The sequence below is a fragment of the Pelecanus crispus genome, chromosome 1, assembly GCF_030463565.1.
Source record: "Pelecanus crispus isolate bPelCri1 chromosome 1, bPelCri1.pri, whole genome shotgun sequence".
Classification (NCBI taxonomy): Eukaryota; Metazoa; Chordata; class Aves; order Pelecaniformes; family Pelecanidae; genus Pelecanus; species Pelecanus crispus.
Genome location: NC_134643.1, coordinates 99,123,687 through 99,131,761, shown reverse-complemented (window position 1 = coordinate 99,131,761; position 8,075 = coordinate 99,123,687).

The following is an 8,075-nucleotide window of genomic DNA, read 5'->3' as shown; positions in this document are numbered from 1 at the left end:
TCTGTTCTCAGCAGCAGTTTTATACAGCCTATATGTACATGTAATAAAAATAGCAGATTAAAAACAGGGAAAACTTGTCTATTCTTAAGGGACTATCCCATTCTGTAGCCTGCTGAGATGGCTTTCAATGCATTCTGGGCTGGGAACCAAAGTTCAGTTGTCTGTAATTTGTCTTGCCTTGAGCTGAAAATACCTTTGTATTTTTGCCTCTTCTCCCTTGAGGTTCCTCAGGTCTTCACCCTTCACTTCCTGGCCTTACAAAACCAAGTTGCTTCAAAGTATATAGCTAAATTATCTGCCCTCTAAAATTACTTTATTTAACTCTGCTACATCTTTTTCCTGTTAGCTCTCATCTCTTCTGTCCTTACCCTTCAATTCACCTAAATTTTATAGGCACAAAACCAATTTAAAAAAAAAAAAACATCACTAACGTTGCACAATGAAGGAGTCCAAAGTACTTCCTAAAGTACCAGAAGATGGGTTATGTGACTGCACTTTGGTCCCCTTGCTCGTGCATTTCATGACAGTCTTAAATTATGTAGTCCAGTATTATTTTGTTCTGGCGTTGCTTTATTTTGCAAGGCCTGCCTTTGTTTAGATTACAGGATGGACTTACTCTCAGGATGTGCCAGATTTTTTCAGAACAAGATGCCGGGACCATTCACTGCAGAGGAGAGTAGGAAACCCTGAGAAAATGGGTTATTCCTGCCTCTGTTCCAGACAGGATGCGTGTGCTGCAGCTGCATCTTTTGTGCATGAGTTCATAGGCACTAGCTAACCTGGGTATTGGTAGAAGTCTAGCATGGATCTTTGGGCAGGCTGAAAAACATAGTGGTAAAGAATACAAATGTGCCGTTAGCAGGACTGAGCCGCTGGCTCAGAGAGGGCAACTCAAGTTACCGATGCACCTCTGAAGCTAGTTAGACATATGCAATGTTTCTGTGGCGATACTATGTGATGACTTAGAAGTCATCTGATTTCACAGCTGGCTCTAAGTTACGTGCTGGCCAATTTCCTGGGAGTCTTGCACAAGGCATCTAACTCCAGGAAGAGCTAAGCATTCATATTTGCAGCCAAAGTCCATAGGAGATGTCGTGCTGTGAACAGAGGACCTGTTGCTCACAGTTTTATTCCCTGGTATTAAAGGCAGTGTGCGTAATAAGCAAAAAGAGTTGTATCCAAGATACCCAAATACACCTCTATCTGGAATAAACTGCAAAATCCCAAATTCTAACTACATTAATATACATAATCTAATAATCTAACACATAATATAATAATATAATTTGTAATAATGTAATTTCACTTCAGTTTCTTCTGGCAACTGTAACTGTCCAAGACTGGCAACAGAATGAAAGCTGGTCAGCTGTTGTCGTTTGCTTTCATCTAAGTATGTTGAACTAAATTCAAGAATTAAAATGGCAATTTGAACAATTAATATAGTGCAAAAAAAGTTTAGTTCCTAGCTGTTTTCAAAATGATCTGTACAAGCAAGGAGTTAATAACTAATCTGCAACCCCAATGGATTTATTTGGCAGAAAGTATAAGGAATCACTTCTCTGGGATATATTCTATTGCACACAAATAGTATCAGCAATGACTTGACAATAACGAGTATCCTTCAAAATGTTTTGGGATGATTAGCAGGAAGTCAAATGAATGCTCCTGCAAGCAAAAACAATGCATATGACCAAAAAGTCAGCAGATTTTTTTTTTTCTATTTCAGTTCAAAATCAACTCCCCTGAGACACAAACCTCTCCCCAGGCCAAACACAAAAGCCACAGAAACCTTTAAAGGCAAAGCAATAACTAAAATAAATCCAAATAAAATGGAGTCTTATTTAAGTTCCCGGAGAAACTATATACCTCCTGAGTCACTACTAACCTAAGAAAATGTTGCAGCCAGACTCTATCCCACCTTGCAAAACGAGAGAAAAACAAAGATAAAAGTTACAGGAAACGGAAGGAAAAAAACTGTTGAACATGGGAAAAGCAAAACTATGGAGAATATGGAATAAATAGAATGGAAAGTTGCAGCATCATGAAAGTGATTTCCTCCCCGGAAATCCAATAAACAAGATGACTAATCAGGCTCTGTGTATGCAATGCACCATGCGGTCTTTCATACACCTCTGGTCCTAAAATTAGAATGCAATAGAACTGTCCCCCTTTATTAATTACTTTAGGAGATGAATGCATTTGTAGAAATACAGACTGTCACAACATCCCTTCTCCACTCATTTTCTAGCCTTACTACCTACCATCATAGTCTGATCTTCTTTATGTCACACCATGAGAACAGCCCCAAGTCCCATACATGCCCCAGTCTCTGCTACCGAGCTCCAAAACCTGTCTCAGCACAGCTCTGTTTCATAGAGTTTCTCTCAGTCCCCTTGACCCAGGTGCTAGGAGACTGCTCTCCACTGCACTGACTGCTTAAGCTGTAGCAAGCACCTGTCCTCACGTAGTTTGTTTAGTCACTGATTTGTGGTCGCATGATATTTCTTCCAGGGACTCTTTGCCAGTAGATAACTTGCTAAAGCCTGTCCTGGGAGCTTTAAAGAATCTGGTTGGTTGCTGTAGGATGTCTCATCAGAACCCACAGTATTCGTCATGAGTTCACAGCATGCAACCCCCACTTAGTTCGAGGTCACTTTTTCAAGACCTGGTCAACCAAAGAGATACATTAGGCTGTGACTGCTCTCGTGGTCCCTAGGGACTGCTTTTTCTGGGAAGTGCACAGAGCGCTTTCTCCTGCCCCAGGCTGTGCAGTGCTTCTGTACTCTGTCTGGTGGGGAGGATACAGGCAAACAAAACATATGACGACAAGAAATGTCATGGAAGTAACCCAGGCAGGCTGAGACAGCCTCGCTGCCAGCCAATCCAATGCAATCTGAAGTGGTGAGCACATTAGGAAGTGCCATTTGCCAACCAAAATTAAGCCCTCAAGGCATGTATCTATACATACGTATACATATGTAAACCCATAAAGAATACATTATCCAATAGGCATTAAACATCCTTGTGCTCACTAGGCATGTGCAGGGGAAAATATAGGTCAAGACACACTCACTCGAAGAACATTGTTAGCAAAGCAACAGGAAGGAGAAGGGGAAAGGTTTGCAAAATTATGGAAAAATGCATTCTGAGCATCTAGTGGTTTTCACCAGGTCAAGAACAACACTGAACTACAGATTCCTCCCCTCCACTTGTTGACTTATTTCCGTTAAACTATACTGTCATATGGAACTCAAGCTTCCCACTTGTCCCCTCCATCCTTCCTTGCTGCCAATATACTGGCATGACTCCACCTCTACATGCACCCAAGGGTAACCCAAACTGAAGCTTCACAGCACTGAAAGCAGCCCTTCCCTTGGGGAAAGGGGGCAAGAGCTGATGCTTCCTCCCCTGGCAGGAGACAAACATCTCAAGATCCATCTCTCCCACCCATCTGACAGGGACATGGCAGTCACCTTCCCACCCTGCAGCACGCAGGCACACAGTGGACTGCTGTTCACAGAGGACGCTGGCTGCGACATCTGGCACAGGGGAAGACTGGGAGAAGAAGAGAGGTGAAGTGGTGCACAGGAGGGAGTAACCAGCCAAGGAGTGGCGGGGTGGTGTGAGACCCTCATTTGCAGTCTGCTGCTAGGTCACAGCCCCGGTGCCAAATGCAGATGGGCTCTGAGCTCAGAGAGAACAAGTCCTTGAGCCTGTGGCTCCGGGTCCCTACCCACTCGGCCTCATGTGCTAGGCAGACTGACGTAAACTGCTTTTGGAAGATGAAATACTTGTCCTTTTACGATAGCTCTGTCATTCCCATAGTACCGTGCCAGGACTCACTGCTCCCTGTCTCCTTTCCATGGAGAGGCCAGCATGTGACATGCCTTTGCCATTTTAAGCACAGCTTAATGCCCAGTTTCTTTCTCTGTGCCTTTTGTAAAAAAGGGCCTCCCTTTTTTTCCCTCTGGCTTCCCACTGCACAGCCTATCGCTCTGGCCTCCAGATCCCCAAGTTTCTGTCCTGTGTCCTGCTGGCTTCACCTGTACAGCCCAGTCATTATTACAAGTGCTAAGGCAGCTACTGCAGCTCTCAGATTATAACCTTTCAACTTCAAACTTTTGGCCCACTTCTTTGGCCAGCGTTAACTGGCCTGGATTCCTTTACTGGTTTGCAGCAGCCAAAAATCTGGCAACAGGTGCACAGTTTTTCCTCCAGATATTCTTCAGATCGGGTCTGTGCTTGAAAATACGATGTAGCAAGACAGGACACAAAACAGGGCTATAAAAGTGATACAAATAGCTATGACTAGACTCCAAGAAGAAGGGTGAGAAGGCTAGGTGAGACACTATAAATCAGGAATGGTATGACAGAAGCTGCTAGAAGCCTTGTCATACATGAACAGCAGGCTAATTTAAATGAGAGACAGACATGGGCTGAGAAGAAGAGTGCTTTGCATGTGTCTTACATTCAAGAGTTCAAGCTGCACTCAAAGTCTTGGAAGTAGGTACAACAGCTGGGAAAATTTTAAATGTATTTCTTCCCATGACTGACTTATCCACTTACAACTTCTGCCAGGTAATGACCATTGCTACAGGTCAAATGGTCACTTGCAATAGGTCAGAAGAATCCAGTAGGTATCCACATGAAATAAGTCTGGCAGCATGGGAGAGGGAATCCTTCCTTCACGGCACTCCAGGCTAAACAGAGCAGCCCTATGGCAGAAAAGACTGGCTTGGTCTCCGTGGCGCAGGAGAGCAATAGTTAATGGAACAGACTTTTCTTTTTTACTGCTCCACTCCTGTTCCAAATGGGAGCCAGACCCAGCCCATATGAATATGATCAATAGGCCAATATCCAAGACATTTGCAATCTTAGTACAATATTCCTTCTATTTCAGTGTTTAGCCATTTCATCTAAACAAGTGGAAAACATCAAGTGATCTTTGCAATTTATTAAAAAATAAGCCATTTGTCATTTAACTCATCATCATTTAATTCATCATAAAATTCCCCATTGTATGTGAACAGGAAGCTCCACTTCCAGCAGCCCAGACCACCTGCTCACAGCCTTTGTTTTTTGGGGATTGGCTGTTTTTCATTTGGACACCTCATTGAAACCTGGCCTTTCTTGCCTGCAGCTAAAACACAATGGTGCAAGAAGACGTCTGTCACTGAAATGTTATCATAGAAACACTACTGGGAATTGTGCCATGGTCAGCTTTAACTTCCCAGATAGTATCTGGGAAACAAATGCTTCTAATAATAAACTTGGGCCCAGCTAGCCACGGTGTACGATAGCTGCCAGATTTCTTCTCAGTAGTCACTGAGACAAAAAGAGACAACCCCAAATCAGTAAGTAACGAAGACATGCAAAAAAAAAAACCTGGTCAGCATTGGGCTGAGTACTCAGCAACTGTTTCCATTTACATTGAACAGAATAACAAACAGAAGCAGGTTGGTAATTAAATTTTTCAACTTCAGAAGGGCAAACTATCAAATTAAGGAAACTCATTAGTGAATTTACCTGGAATGAAGAGCTGAAAGACTTGAATGTGGAGGGAGATTGGAATATATCTAGATCAAAGGTATAAAAACTATCCCATGTATATATTCCAAGCAAGAGAAAAATCTTCTTGGGAGGCTCTTTAGGTCTGAATAAGTGGAAAAAAAAAACCAAAAACAAAACACTAGAGAGGTTCTCAGGAGTCACAAATAGCAAACAATCCTGGTCAGCAAAGACAGCTATGGTGTAGAGATAGAGATTCATAGGATTAAGGCCAGATTTGTCAAAAGTGAAATGAGCTAGGACATGCAAAATATGATTGAAGTAAACAACAAATAAGTCTTCAGCCATTCACAGAAAAGGAGACCGTGTCTTAGGTAAGATAGTATTTCTCTACTAGAGGTAGGGAAGCACTGATGCAGGTGTACAAAACTCTGGTGTTTCCCCCAGAACACGGCATATGGTTTTGGTTCTCGCATTCGAGAAGAAAACAGTTCTGGAGAAGCTGCAAAGAAGGGTTACATGGAGAATGGACAGTCTGTCTTGGGAGAGCAGCTAAACAATGCTGGCACGAGAACAAAGGGGTACAAACTGGCTGCGAATTTGATGAATTCCTTCCCATAGCAGAAACCTGGAGACTTGTTGGTGCCCTTGCTCTGCTTTCTGCCCCTCTGTCTGTGGCACATTATCCTTTGGCTCTTTGGCCTTTTTCCTACAAGCCTCAAGTTTGTTGTAAAGCATTGGAAAGGACCCTTGGCACAACATAAATTGGTGGGGTATGAAGGAAACATTTTATGGACAAGAAACTTGCCATGCAAAGTTGCATGGCCATGCCTCAGACCTTTCAAGTCCTGAGTACTATGGCTCTTCTGGTGCAAAATTTCTCCTCCTACTGAAAGGGCTAAACTTCTGGCAATACCTGACTCGGATGGTTTTAGTTATCTGCTGAGACAGATATTTCGAAGAATGGGACTTCTTGCCCGGCATGATTAAAACCAGACCTTGACCAAGATCTTTAGGCTTTCTGTGGAAACACTGATAACATAGACTCAGGACCCCCTGTGCCGAGATAAGCACTCAAGGAACTGGTTTCTTAGCATTCCAAGGCCAAAGGAGTGATGAGCTAATTCATGACCATATATGGACAAAGGAGGCCCAACGTTCAACTGGCGGACAAGTGAAGAAGACTATTGGAGACCACCAGAGGACCCCCAAAGACCTCCAAAGAGGACGGCTATGCATGCGGATTGGACATTTGCGTATGTTAATGAGCCTCATGGTTATGTAGGTGAATTCTCGGAAATCCTATATAATCTTTAGAAGTTTGCCAAATCGTTGGAGCACTCGTGGTGGAACGATCGCCAGTGCTGCCCAGCGCTGCAATAAGGAATGCCTGCTTAATAGTAACGTTGTTGCTATTGGGTTTTATTTCGGGAACTTTCTGAATACTCCGTTTCCTCCTACGGAGAGGTTCGGACTTTGAAGAATAGTATCCGCGAATTTTTGTATCACTACTCTTCACAATCATTCCCATAAAGAACTCCACCCTCAGGTCTAGCAGCCATTGCCTTCGGTCTTGCTGGAGAAAACATCCCCTCTTTCTTGGGAATCCACTTGTACCCAGCTTTGTTTGGGAACTCCCTCTCCTAAAAGGCACAGGCGTATCTTTAGCCCTTTCCCATTTTGTGGAATAACGCCGACTGAAGCCTGCCACCCAGGAAACAGAGCCTGGGGCTCTTGCACCTATAAAAAACAAGACAGCTGCCCTTCTGGGTACTTAAATGCCCACATGCCTGTTACGTGTAGTTGCCTATAGTAGCAGGAGGACTGAATCAGACAATACCAGTAGTCTTTTCAGTCCTGGTGAGCACTTGTTAACAGTGAGACTGGAAATTACAGAAAATTGTAAGTGAAGTTCAGGCGATCCCCCTTGCAGCATAAAGCAGGGCAAGAAGCCCTGCTCATTTCCTGTTGATTGGCATAAATAAGTCTGAAGCAGGTACCTGCAGTCTTGCGGATGGGACTCAGTATGCCTCTCCTCCTGTCTTTGCCTCCATGGTATTTTTGTCCATGCTCTGGATCCGCATTATAAGCAGGAAAATGACGGTGATCCACTTGAAATTAATAAATATTTTACAGCGGTTCAGTATATAATAAAAAGGTGACGTCCCCAATCCAGACTCTCAGTGGCGCTTAGCCAAACTGCGCTCTACAAATAATTCAAAGGAGCCTTTAGCTCAGCAGAGGAGTCTTGCCTGTTCAGTCAGCTCTTACTGGGTAAAAGCTAAAAGCACTGGCAGCAGCTCTTAGGCGGCTCAGACAGTCCCTTCCCGCTGTGCTGACCTTGGCACAGGCTGGAACTACAGTCTACCAACTACACGTTACTGCGGGCATATTTAACCTCGATCCTTAACTGAACGCGGGCTCTTCCAGCAGCAGGGGTGAAAACGGAACACTTGGAACTGGATTCCATCTCCATGGAGCCACCAGTTTGGAAAGCACAACAAAAGGATCAGAACCGAGACCGCTGTTGTCCTTAGCATTCACCTCCTTCAACTAACAGAGGTGCA